The 14,584-nt window shown below is 38.9% G+C and overlaps 1 protein-coding gene across 7 annotated transcripts in view; it reads right to left on the bottom strand.

Annotated features, from left to right (window-relative positions):
• CCDC171 (coiled-coil domain containing 171) overlaps positions 1-14,584 on the bottom strand; it is a 341,254-nt gene that overhangs the window by 8,776 nt on the left and 317,894 nt on the right. The window contains exon 26 of one of the 7 annotated variants that reach the window (XR_009495531.1): positions 2,001-2,083. The exons of the other annotated variants lie outside the window; for them this stretch is intronic. The gene's annotated coding sequence lies outside the window, so the exon portion shown is untranslated. The remainder of the gene's footprint in view (positions 1-2,000; positions 2,084-14,584) is intronic. 7 annotated transcript variants of the gene reach the window in all.

Here is a 14,584-nt window from a genome sequence, read left to right on the forward strand (position 1 = left end):
CATCCATGCGGTCGCAAAGAGTTGGACACGAGTGAGCGACTTTCACTTCACTTCACTTTACATGGACTTGTGAGTCAGGAAATAAGATGTTCCATAGCTCACACCTGCCTCCAGTCTGTTCACTGTCTGGTATATACCTCTCTCCTTTGTGGGATGAGTGTGCCTTCTCTACCTTTCAGACTCTGCCAAGGTTCCCCTCTTTGTAACCCCTTTTCAGCTCATTGCCACACACTTCCCCAACTGCAGTGAGCTGCTACATTCAATCACATGTTGGCATTCCTTTGTGAACATTTTTCTGTTTTCACTTACTTCATTCATCACCCAGAAAACTATGAGCACCTAGGGTAATGGAATCATGGCTTTGTATTCCTAGCACTTAGAAGAGTATCTGGAAACAAGATTTCCAACTGATGAATGAATAAACAAACCACTCATGTTATTATTTCATGATTTTGGTTTTATATTTTGTATTTGGTTATTTCACGTATATACAGATTATGTCGCAATTAGAAGTAGCAGAGTGCACGGGAAAGAATTCAGGCTTTGAAGCTGAAGAGGCCTCAGGTTCTGAGTCTGCCATGTACTCACTATGTGATCTAAGACATGTTTCTTAGCCTGTGTGAGCCTGCATCTTATCCATTATGTATGAAGACTAATCCTTCATGGAGCTGTTAACAAGGATTATGAAATAATATACCAAAAAAATGCATAACATACAGTAGCTCCCCTTCGCCTCTCTTTCTACTCTTCTCAAGTGATAATAAATTCCAAATTTTGAACTAACATGTATGAACATAAATGTCAGGCACTGTGCTAGGTTTAGCTTTATAGGCATTATCTCTCATAGCCACTCAAGGGGAAGGTACTGCTACTCTTAATTTTATAGTCTAAGAACCAGGGATCACAAGAGTGGCAAGCACTGCTCCACACTGCACAGTTTGTTAAGTGGTGCAAAGGGATCCGACTCTTGATCCATGATTCTTCTCCCCTTATGCCTGGCCACCACCTTATCACATCACCCAAAGAAGACACAGCCTCAGGCTTATGCATATCCAGAGCTATTTCATAAAGACAGCAAGGGCTCAACAAATCTCTGTGAAAGTGGAAAAGAAAAGCAGGTAGATTGTACTAGAGGTTAAAAATAGATGTTTCTCTTTTCGATGATATGGTTTCTTATAGTCCACTTGAATATCCACAGTACTGGAGTAAATGAATAGATTTTATGACATTTACATAAAATCAAAGTTCTAGCCCTTTCACCAAAGAAGCTTATATGTTGTTACATTCAGAGATTACACTCAGTGCTGAAGTTTTAAATTACACTATAACATTTAAACTTTAATTTTAAATTGCTTTAAAGATGTCTTGTGCCTGACAAGATAACAATTCCCATTTTCTTCTCTTGGATGTTTAGATTTCCTGACATGATTGAGGTTGGAAAAAGAGTCAAAGAATTTTCCCAGATGGCTTTTGTTCTTTCTTTTCCTACGTTCCTTCGCACCCTGTGCTCCCAGTCTGCTCCTTTCCTGGCAATTCTGATGCACCTGATGGTATAGAATACTAGAAATGGCCAGAAAATTCAAGAGAGACCATTTTCCCCCCCTGGATCTTAAGAATGTAAAATTTTCAAACAAACAGAATGTGAAAAGTAAATATATCCATACACTCATGTATATTAAAAAGGGGCAAAAATTGGATAAATAAAAACTTATGATTAATTGAATTAATTAGTTGAATAAATAAACTTATTCGAAAATTGCCATTGCAAAACTGAAATGAAAAGCTGATAGCCATAGGGTAGTTTTCTTAAATCACAAAAAACTTATGAAAATCAAGAAAAAGAAGAACCTAATTAGAAAATAGGCTCCAGATAGTGCATTTATTAATACTGAATTCATCTGTAACAGGAAACTCAAAATGTCAGTGGCTTTAACAAGATAGAAGTTTATTTCTCTCTAATATAGCTATATGAAGCTACCAGGAATCCAGACTGCTTCTACCTTGGGTTCCACAGTCTCAGTATTTGGCTTCCACCTCCAGGATCCAAAATGGTTGCTCAAGTTCCAGCCATTATGTCTGCATTCTAGCCAGAAGAAAGAAGGACAGTAAAGGAGAAGGTATCACTTACATTTGAAAACACCTCCTAAAATCAGAGTACTTTTGTTTACACCCCATTGGCTAGAGTTTAGTCATGTGGCTGACTTAGTTTCAGGGCAGCTTCCCCCTGCCCCTGAATGGCCTGGGTAATAGCGGTTCAATTACAAAGAAAGAATGAGAAAAGAGGTCAGGAAACCACTGACAGCCTCCACCTCAGATATATATTGGCTGCTTGGTGGAGGACAGAGAAATACAATAACCAATAAACATATAAAAAAGAGGTAAACCTCATTCACAATTAAAGAAACGCAACACAAAACGTGACAATGAAAGCTTACTTTCTGCCTATAAAATAGCCAAAAATTTAGATGTCTGATGCAACCCACTACTAAGAGAGGGAAACAGGCAAGTTCCTAGCACGTAGGCTGGGCTGTACTCTGGTGCAAACTTTTGGGAAGACAAAGCTTACATTGTACCTGTTTTTGATCCAGCAACTCCACTGTTAGACATTTCTTCTATGGCTACACCCACAGAAGCTCACCAAGATGAGCATACAGATGTATCCATCAAAGAATTCTTTTAGAAAAACACTTTTAAAACGAAACTGAAGTGTTAAGTGAAGTATGATACAATCACATTATACAACAATTTTGAAAACTGATGTAAATATGTAAGTACTGATGTAGAAATACATCCAAGTGAAATAAGATTCAAAACAGTGCATGCTCATGCATGCGCATGTCTGTGTGTGTGTATAAAGAGAAAGAACCCATTTGTATTAAAAAAAAAAATACATAAATAAGTACAGGGAGTTCCCTGGCAGTCCAGTGGTTAGGACTTTGTGCTTCCACTACTGGGAGCTTGAGTTCAATCCCTGGTTGGGGAACTGAGATCCCACATGCTGCAGAGAGCAGCCAAAAAAAAAGTATAAACACATACATGAATACATATATCTTTTCTTCTTTCTGGAAAGAGAATCACAGAATCTGCTAATTATTTATAGAAAAGGGGAATAAACTGGAGTACGTATTATAAGGGAAAAGCTTTGAAAGTCCAAAATATTTTCTTTCTGTGTTTTTTTTATCTTTAAAACTACTGAATCACCATCAAAGGTTTTAAACTGGCAGTTCACAAAAGTCAAAATACAACTGATTAACAAACAAATGGGGAAAAATGGTAACTGCCAATAGTAATCAAAAATATAAGGGAAATGAGATGTTTATTACCAACCAAAATTCAATTTAAAAAATTGTGATAACTGATGTTAGTGAAGGCATTAAAAAACAGGCATTCACAAATTGCTAGTGATGTATGAACTGATTGAACCATTTGGACTATAACTTGGCAACTGTCTTGAAATAGTTAATGCTATTTGACCCAACAATTCCATTTATGATTAGTTTCTTAACATTAATAACAGACAAAAGTTAGAAATAATCTGATATTCAATAACAGAAGTACATTTAAGTAAGCTTTAGACACCTGATGGAATATTATATGGCTATAAAATTTATGGTTATATTAACAAATAGTTGTAGAACACAGACAAATGCTGAGGCTTGACTAGGGGTCAGAAGCCTTTTTCTATTGAGGATCAGATAAATATTTCATGCTTTGCAAGCCATATGTCTCTGTTACAACTACTGAACTCTGCTGTTGTAGCCCCAGAGCAACTATAGATAATATATGTCAATGAATTAGTGTGGCTATGTTCCAATAAAACTGCATTAATGAACTGAAATTTGAATTTACCATAATTTTCACATCATGAAACATTATTCTTTTTTAATTCATTTTTTAAACATTAAAAAATGTAAAGACCATTCTTAGTTTACAGGCTATACAGAAACAGATGGAAGTAGATTGGCTCACAGGTTGCGCCTTTGCCCGCCCTAGAGCAAGACCATATACATGAAAATGAGATACACAAAATCACACACGATACTTGTCGTGAGGTATGGAGACTGCAGGAATTTCTTCCCGCAGCTTCTGAATTTCCCAATTATCTACAGCACTTTTATAACTAAAACTGCTTTATTGAAAAAGACTTAATTTTATACATACTGAAACCCATAGTTTAGTATAGTTAGGACTCTGAACTGTGTGGGCAAAATGAAATGTAATTGGTTTGTTAAAGGTCTCAGAGGGGAGGTTGTGAACCAAGTGTTTTCACAAGTTTTGAAAATCGGATTTTAATTTAGCTGAGAACACTTTCTTCCTTCAACGTTTCCAGTTATCTAACTCATATCCACCATCTGACATTAAGTACACGCACACATGAGTAACTCGCACCTCTGTACAAGCGTAGCTCCTCATGTGGAGTGGCTACTTACAACCTGTGCGCCTTCATTTACCTCCAAACAGCACTTCCCGCTGCCAAGTTACGACTTCTGTGGTCAGAACGCACACATGTCACACTCTCTCTGGGAACTATTAAGCAAAAGTTTTCTGACCACTTTTTCATTACTGAAGAATTTCCTCTTAAAGTTATAAGTCCTTTTTTATTCAATGTCAAAAATTTAGTAATATCTGGAAGCTATAAACTTAGACCTTTTAGCAGCATGTTTTTCTCTGAGTAGAAATACTGGCCATGCCCTCAGGTAAAAAAGAGCAGAAGGAGGAAGAAACATCTAAAATTGAAAGCTGTTTGAAAGAGATTGTTTTCCTTAATCTCACTAACATGGTATCTGTCAGTCACATATTTCAACAAAATTAGCAATAAATTCACATGTTAAAAATCGAAACCCATTTTTTACTGCCCCTCCCTTCCAGGGCTGGTTTAAACCATGCTCCTTTGTTACTCCACTTTATCAAACCTGAAATCCCCAGCCATTCCTCATGAAATGTTGCAAACAGTCTTCATTCCCCTGCTGATCATCGAAGAGATTCATGCTATATTCCCCAGGGCTGGTGACCCTTTGACCAGTGCCCCAGCTGGGCCCTTCTGGAGGGACTGGTTATCTTGAGTTAAAAGAATGTGGCCTCTCTGTTTCTCAGTGAGAGAGGAACCCTTCAGATGTAAGACAAATCATGTGATCTGGGGTTCACATCTGTGGAATGCTTTCCAATCACAACCAGCACTGGGGCATACGTTCCAAAACAAACCACTTAGCTGGCAATGACATTTCCTTTACATGATAGGCAGGAATGCTACTTCTGATAGAACCAGGCCATTTCCAGCAGTCTCAAACCAAACCCATCTCTAGGGAGAACATCTTATAGAACTGTGAGAGTAATGCAGCGACCACAAAATTCCAAAATAATAGAGCTATGGATTCCATTTCAAGAACCTACTCCCTACATGACCAATTCCATATGATAGACTTTCCCCAAAATAGCATAAAGCATATCTAAACCCACACTCACTATATTAGGATCCTAAATTAGCTCCACTCACTAATTCTTTTAATAGATATCTACTATCTATTAAAAGAATAAAATCAAAGAAGTAACTAAAATGCCTAGAAAGTGTCAGACACGGTTCAGGGTACTGGGATACAGAAGTGAATCACACACCAAAATTCTCTGCCTTTAGAGAGTTCACCTTGTCCTTGACTACCTGTGTTTGGAGTCAGTTCTTAAATTATAATTTGTTCAATATAACCACACAACTGCTGTTTTGTAGTATTACATTTTGATGGACAATGGTACTTAGAGTTTGCTAGACTCATTGTTCCATGGACGCAAGCAAGGTCCCAGTAATGAGTCACATTTCCCTAGTTCTTTCCTGACCAGATCACACATGACCTCAAACTCCCTGTCAAAAGTTTCTGGGTGCCTGACATCCTTCCATCAGGCCCCACCTCTAATGTATTAGAGAGACTCACTGGGCCATATGGGCACCATCTTTACACAGACTAGCCCTACACCCACTCTTCCCTCTGAAACCTGTGGTAACTCTGACTGGAACCCAGTGTCTCACACTGTCTGTCATAAAGCATTTCTTTCAGCTTCCACCTGTAGGCATCTTTTTCTCAGAGACCAGAAGCCAGTCCATAGGCCTGCACAGAGGAGAAGACCTACACTGCTCTCTCTACTTCTCGTCACCTCCTCTGACCACCTGCCCACAAAACCTCCACTTATCCTTCAACTATCCCCAAGGCCCTCAGTCACATAAACTCCCCAAGAGCCTGCACGCCACTTTTTCACAAAGGCCTTGATTTGTTTGAAATGCAACTCAGGTTAGGGTAGCCACAAGATAGCAATTTTGACAAAGGTTTCAAAGCTCTTTTCTAAAATTGTTCATCTGTTATTCAAGTGTCTCGTCACTTTCTCTAGTCTACAAATGCACTTTTAATTTTTCTAAGCAAGTCATTCCTTCAGACTTCTCTCTTTTTTCTACTTGACCTCTACTTTATTGTATATTTATTTATTATCTGAGAATATTCAAAACTTCTCTTGAAGACAAGAAAAAAATAGGACAGATGTAACTCATAACAAGTGTTAAGCATAGAGAATGAATCAGCCAGTTGTGTGAGATAAGAGGCAGAACCTATATGATAGGAAAAGGTATTAGTTGGTCCCCTGCAGGACAGGCTACTCCCAGACAAACAAGAGGGAAAGGTGCCCCACCTCCAGGTTAATGTCATCCTCAAATTGCCCCCGATGGCTCAGCCAATAAAGAATCTGTCTGCCAATGCGGGAGAAACAGGAGATGTGGGTTTGATCCCTGGGTTGGAAGATCCCCTGAAGAAGGAAATGGCAAGCCACTCCAGTATTCTTGCCTGGAGAATCCTATTGACAGAGGAGCCTGGTGGGCTACAGTCCATAGTGTTGCAAAGAGTCAGACATGACTGAAGCACAGAACACAGGCCAATTGCCCCAGAGCCACAGAGAAAACCCAAAGCTGTCCGGCTGCCTAAGTGGCAAGCTACAGAGACTGGCCAGGAGTATTTCTCAGGACAAGTGTGGATAAGTGGACCAAGGCATCTTCAGTCACCTGATCCCGCTTTCTCAGTGCTCCATGTTGGTCCCATAAGCTCACGTGGAGAAGGCTGATGCAGCTGAGAGAGAGGCCATTTGAACACCTTACGAGCAAGGAACCAGAGAGTAGGGTCTGTCCCCCTGCTGCCTCCCTACCATCTGCTACTTGCTGTGTGTTTTAGATTGATTTGCTAAACCACGTGATTTGAGGATCCTAATTTCATCTGTGAGACCTCCTGTTCTGTGAGTTCAGGGATAACCTGCCTGCTAGAGTCCTTGGAGCCTACCATTACGTTAAGGCAATCTCCCATAGACTCCTTTGCCCCTGAGACTAATCAAAACGCTGATCCTGAAGCAAGCCCTGCCTTCTCCTATCTCAGATTCTCTTCTTCAAGTTGCTTTTTCTATTTAAAGGGAGGCCTTTTCTATTTAAAAGGAGACTTCTTCATTGGGTTTTCACAACTCACCTCAGGTATCACCTTGCCCTCAAACCTTCCCTGAATCCAGCCCCGCTACAGTTGGGTTACAAGCCCCTTCTTGGCGTTATCCAGCCACCCCACTCTGCTACTTTTATAACAGCACAGCATCACAGTCTGCTGTGTGCTTCAGCCTGTGCTCTTTATTGTAGTAGCCACTGACCATATGTAATTAATTTTAAATTAATTAAAATTGAATTTCATGTAAAATTAAAGTTTAGTTCCTCAGTCACACTAACTGTCCTCCACACATTCAACAGCCATGACTCCACCATCACAGTAAGTCACAATGGTCAGAGCTGGCATCAGGTGTTCCTTCCTTGGAGGCACAGACTATTTTATCTGTGTTTGTTTCAGTACTACCAGTGGCTTGACTTGCCGCTGTTTAGTCACTAAGTCATGTCCAACCCTTTTGCAACCCATGGATTGTAGCCTGCCAGGCTTCTCTGTCCATGGAATCCTCCAGGCAAGAATTCTGGAGTGGGTTGCCATGGCCTTCTCCAGGGGATCTTCCCGACCCAGGGATCAAACCCGCATCTCCTGCATTGCCAGGTGAGTTCTTTACCTGGGAAGCCAGTGGCTTGACTAGTGACCAGTAGAGCACAGCCATACCATATATTTGCTTATTTTTGACTGAATACACAGCTTCTAATCCATATTCCAGAGAAAGCCAATAGGAAGACATGATTTGATATTAAACTTTTCTCTCTGAAAAATGTTATTTCACAATGTTTAATTTTCATTCTTTAACTCTAACTTTCTCTGATTTTTCCTTTCTAAAGTGTTCAAAGTTTCAAAAGGATTCTCCCTGTTCCTTTCTGTGTTTATCTTTCTCCACCTGGTGAGTGTCATTACAGCATTTCACCTTAGGCTGCTCTGAAAGTAAAGGAAAGAAGCCTGTGACAAAAAGACAAGAGGACAGTTATCTTGGCAAGTGTGCATCCACAAGACACCCAGGCCGGAATCCTGGTTCTCTCGACCTAGATTTGCTGTATCAGAGAAAGACGCATTGCTTATTCTCCTGCTTAAATTTTCAATTTTTATACTCTCTTGAGAAAAGGATTCTATTATAAGCTAAATTTGGAGGCCATATAATTGTTTGATGTAAACCTTCAAAGTTTCCTTTGAGTTGAATGTCTATCTGCTTGGGCAGAAAAGGGGAAAAGAGGGAATTTACATTCACTTTGCTAAACATTAGCATCTTTTGTTCAATCATTTGAATGCAGGACAGTTCTGGGAAACAGCTTAGAGAACAAGAGTTGACACATACAGTGGAAAATCTTTTAAGGTGCTTGGATTCAATGAGGGAGAAAGTGAGACGGAACCATATTTCAGCTCCCTAACTGTGCTCCAGTCTGCGGGAACTTTGTGACAGGTCTCTGTCTCTCAGCTACACTTGACTGGCTTTGGCTGACATTCAGCTGTCAGACAGCAACCCTCAACCAGGCCCCTAACATGCTCCACAGCTTCACCCAATTAACTCGCTTTCACTTGACACAGCAGCAAAAAGCTTCATAATAGGTGGTCAAGGTGCATGGTGTCTGCCTGCCCTCGACCTGCTCACACACAGCAAGATGTTTAACTACTTTCTTCTTGCCAACGTGCTCAGAACTAGGATGACTACAATTTAGTCACTCCCTCTATTGAACTGGACGGGAACCTAGCAAAAACAGTACAGTGATGCACTAAGGAGCTGCTCAGAAACAGATCTCTAGATGACTAAAGTTAAATTTCAGCTCAGTTCCTTAGGCCCTTCTGAGAGGAAGATTTGATTTTTAGATTATCAAAACTTAATATCAACCAGCCATCAATTTATGGTTTTGGTGTCATTCAGTTGCTCAGTCGTGTCCGACTCCTTGCAATCCCATGGACTGCAGCACACCAGGCTTCCTTGTCCTTCCCTATCTCCCAGAGTTTGCTTGCTTTTCACTTATGGTTAGTATCCCAAATAATAGGATTGTATTGATAGAAAGATGACCTGGGATAGGAAAAACTTTTGACAAGTAAGAGCAGAAAGGTCTAGGCACAATTCAAGAGTACAGAATTCAGCCTTTGCTCATAAAAATGCACTTTTTTTTTGAGAAACTCAACAATTTTTTAATAAGTTTTTGTCCTGCTGTTTAGCCTTTAAGGTGAAATACACTGTACCTGAAAATAGACTTGGCTAATAGTTAAAAACTTTTATACTTATTTTGAAAAATGATCTGAGTGATTTATAAATTTTCTCTCATCTCTCAAAACATTCAGACCTAAGTATATAATCAGTTTTCACTTATTTGCACTCTGCAGATCTGAAAAATGTTTTTAATGTTATGTAAAGAAAAGTAATATAAACTGTACTGCCTTTGGTTCCCTACATTTATAAAGCCATGTGAGGAAGAGGCCACCAAAAAGTCACTTTAGGATTCTTCATTATTGACATCCAAATACAGATTCTTGTAGCTGTTACCAAGATAGAGTTACGATTTCAATTCCAAGGACCCTATCAGTGATCAGAGCTGAAAATCTAATTAAAGGAATGGGAATGCTAGCCCCTAGCACCAAGAACTAATTCTAGGAGAAATTTACCACTACTTTACACCAAGCAAAGCAGAGTTTAAGCATACCTTGCCATTCGATATGCGTCTGAGATGATGACCTAAGCTTTTGGAGTCAAGTCTGTAAGTAGCAGTGCTTTTGTGACATGCCTTCAAATTGAAGGAAATCTTTCTCTACATAAAATACTTATTTGTTGTTTTGAACACTGCTCACTTCTTACCAGAAGCTCAAGGCAGGGATAGATCTTGACTCAATTGCTGGGCACTTAGGAAATCACACGGCATCCATTTTATCCATCAAGTTCTGTCAATTTCTCCATCTATATTATCTGGCCACAGTCTAATCCTTCTCTATCGCTGCTGTTACTGACCTCATACAAGTAATTCTCACTTCTCACTTGGTCTTCTTTAATATGACTTATCACAATTCATTACAAGTATTCATGTATATGTCTGTCTTCTCCAAACACCTTCAGATCCCTGAGAGAAGGTCCCTTATCTCATCCTATTAAGGATGTAATATAATTATATTATAATATAATGCTTAAGAGTGCCAAATGCTTAAAATACTTTGGGTTCGTAGTGCTTAGGCTCAAATCTTGTACTCTATACTGGTAGTTTCTTCATCTAAAAAGCGATAATAACCCTCCTTTGATAGGACAATGAAAATTAAATTAGTAATATACATCAAGTGCTCAGCACAATGGCTAGCACATAGTAAGCCTTCAATGAATGTTGGTATTGTTGTTATTACTCTTATTATAACATCTTTAGAACTTGGCAAAGTACATAGCACATAGGCGGTAATGCATGGTGAAGGAGTAATTAGGTAATAATTGGGTAATCTTTTTGTTTCATTTCAGGATGATATAAAGAATAAAAATTGTTCATGAAGAATATGAATGATGGATTTAAAACTTTTGAGTTCTGATACTATCACTTTATAGAAATAAATAAGCATTGAAAATATCTAAATTTTTAAAAATCAGCAAGATTGTGAGGTTTCTTAGATATTTTTTCTGAGCAAATAACATGCTCTTCTGAGCATAAAGAAAAACAGTTTTTATTGTTTAAAAATAAACGTTTTTAATTACCTTCCTTTTTTAGAGATTTGATGGCTTGCTTATTCAATATGAGGATGACCTCATTATCTACAGAATTTTTAAGGAATGTGAATAAAATGTTTATTTGAAAGGAAGGTTGTACTTAGGATACTTTTCAAAAATGATCTTAATTTTTTTTCCCTGAACACAGTTTTACATTTTTCTATCTCAAAGCTATTGAACATCTTAACCAGAAGAGGAGTTTGGATTGATATAATATAGGCATACTTCCTGGGCTGAAATGCACAAAAATAACAGGCCATGTTTTATAAATATTTTATGCCTTTTAAGTAAAGACATCAAAAAAACAGTTAATCCTTTACAATTTAAAAAAGTTACTAGTATTTGAAGTATAAAAAAACAATTTGCCACACTTTTCTATTTCAACTTGGTTTATAGCCACCCTAAGTAAATCCTTTTATAAAACTAAATCCCACATTAAACTTACCAACTGTATTAGTTTTCCAGGGCTGCTATTACAAATTGCCACAAACTGGGTGGCTGAGAAAAACAGAAATTTATTCTCTAACAGTTCTAGAGGCTAAAAGTCTGAAATGGAGGTCCTGGCAGGACTGTGCTTCCTCCAAGGCCTCTCGGGAAGAATTCTTCCTTCCCTTCCACCTCTGGTAGTGCCTGGAAATCATCGTCATTCCTTAGTGTGGAGCTGCCTCACTTCAGCGTCTACCTCGGTCTTCACATGGCCACCTACCCTCGCTGTGTGGCTCCCCTTAAAAGGACACCAGTCACTGGATTTAGGGCCTGCTCCAATCCAGTATGAAGTCATCCTAATTTAACTGATTATATCTGCAAAGGCCTTATTTCCAAATAAGGTTACATTCTGAGGTTCTGAGTAAACACAGAGGACTCTTTTCAGTCTACTATCACAACTGCGAACAGCATAAGAAGGAACGAATTAGGGTTATTATTCCTTTAATTTGGGGCTCAGGGTACCTATGTAGTTCTACTTCAGGCTGTTTTAGATACTAGCCCAATTATTCGCTCTGCAAAACCTTGAGGATTTCCTAAGCCCTATTAACTTCTAAAGGTCATTGTTCATAAACATCATCTCTCACTGAAGCTTTATATTTAGTCTTCACATGTTACTAAGCAAATGGAGCAAACATTTTTGGAGGCCTCATTATATATGAAAGTGAACTAACCTTTTCCCCTTTCATTTCTAATTGCTGAATATTTTACTTTCATTGTAAACAAAATACATTCAGAAAGCAGTAGTGTTTTTCAAGTGTATTAAATGATGCCACAATAAACACAAGCTTTTATCCAGAAGTTCCAAAAACACCCTATGAAAGAAATTTTTTAATGTCTGTGAACATTAAGGTTTCAGAAACTTTCTAATATATATGCAACTATAATTTTCTAATAAATACGTACAGAAATGTTTTATAACAATAATGATACACACGGGTTACTGTTCCATTATCCAAATTCATGTGATAGCAGTCTGCTGTCTATCCCAAATCCCAAAGTAGCTTGATTTGTTAGGATCATGGTTTTCACTTTTTAAATAGACATAATTTTATTATAATAGGATATTATTTATGCAAAGAAATGAGACAGATTAAAATGTTAATTTTATAACTTAAGAAATAAAACCTCTGCATTCAAGGAAAAAAGTATTAAAATATAAAATTGATGACATCTACCATCAATAAGCCAAGCATTTAGAAATGAATCTTGAAACCTAACTATGCAAGTTAATTTTAGGCAAAGAAACAAAAACACCAAGCAGAAGGCATTCTAATGCTAACTCCAAAGCTATGCCTAGAAAAAAGGAGTTACTCTAACACCTTGGTAGTCCCTTCTTGTGTTGAGAACAGGTACAAATCATAGTTCTATGCTCAGCTGATTAGAATATGATAGAAATGGCATTAATATAATAGCAGAGACTATTTATAGTTATCTGCTGGGGTCCAGCCCCGGTGGATCCAGGGAATTCGAAGTGGGGACGGCGTTGGCGAGATCAGAAAACAACTGCTTAATTAAACGTTTATTAAGGATATAAAGAGTGGTGAAATAAGGATAGCTCAGCGAAGAAATTCAGTGAAGAAAAGAGGCTGAATAAAATTCCAAAGCAGGGAATTTACATCACCTACAAAGGCCGCAGGCGTCCTCCCGTTCTCCCGAAGGAGAGGAGACACTAAGGCCTCCCTGGTCAGATCTTAGAAGCCCAGGCAAAATTAGTAGGCTTGACGAGCTTCCCTGCCTCAGAGGAAAAGTTCAGCTAGAAGGTGAAAGAAAGAACGACATGGGGAGACCAAATTTCGGTGAACAAAAAAGGGCATACTTTATTTTCCAAAGTAGTTTTATACCTTAAGTTGTGCATAGAGGATAATGGGGGAAGGGGTAGAGTCATGTAAGGACAGCAGTTCCTGATCCTTATCGAAGCCAGGCTTTCAAACTTATCATATGCAAAAGTTTAGGTGATTTACATCATCTTTTGGCCAGGAGGCCTGTTAACATTTTAAGAAACTTATTTTTTTCTAAAGGTGATTATTCTAAAGTCAGGCGCCAGCCTCCAAAAAGCATTGGATAAAGTTGCATTCCTATAGGGCAAAGGTGAGGTGGGCTCAACCAAGAAAAGAATTAACTCAAGGGTTACAAACATTGAGGCTACTACTTACATTTCTATACACCCATTATATCAATCAATACACTGCCAAGGACACAGTAGGTAAGGGATATGGAGACTTAGCAGCAAACTTTGGCCCAACAAGTGAAAAACCCTTCACCAATACAATTTCTAATCAATCTTTTAACTACTCAAAGGAATCTGTGTTTAGACAGTTTAGAACATCTCCTGCCTCTCACAGTTGGGAGGCTCTGAACAATCACAAGTTGCTGGGAAAAACCTATTCAGGCAGGCTAGAGGACTTCCAAAGGAGTTTGTAGGTTGAAACACTGTCACACCCAGGAATTATTAACTGGAGCTGTAAGCTAACTCTTTTTTCAGAGAGGTAGTGGGGGACAGCCCCCCGTAAAGTCAGAGGTGTAGGTGAAAGCACAAAGCAGAAAGTAGGCAGACTCTGGTTTTGGGGTAGATGCTTGAGAATTTCCAGGGAGACTCCTGAGGCTTGATCCTGCGTTTGCGTATGCCAAGCCTCCTTCCTCATGACCTTTGCCAGGGGCGGAGCTCGCTCCCCACAGTTATCCTTCCTTTTAATCTCCATACAAGCCTAAAGAGAGAAGCTTCTGGAATCCTCATTTTTACATGCGAGGAAACTGAAGCACTGTTGAAGAGGCTGTTGACTTAAGGAGGTTCACGTGGTTAGCCAAGTGGTGAAGCCAGGATCTGAATACTCCTAACTCCAGGGTCCCCACACCCAGCCACTGTGAATGAGCTCTTGAATTGGACTGCCTGTGTTCAAATCTTTGCTTCAGCACCTGGTAAGCCATACAATAGGGAGATAACAACAGTACCAAAAATAAT

The sequence above is a fragment of the Bos taurus genome, chromosome 8 (genome assembly GCF_002263795.3).
Source record: "Bos taurus isolate L1 Dominette 01449 registration number 42190680 breed Hereford chromosome 8, ARS-UCD2.0, whole genome shotgun sequence".
NCBI classification, from domain to species: domain Eukaryota; kingdom Metazoa; phylum Chordata; class Mammalia; order Artiodactyla; family Bovidae; genus Bos; species Bos taurus.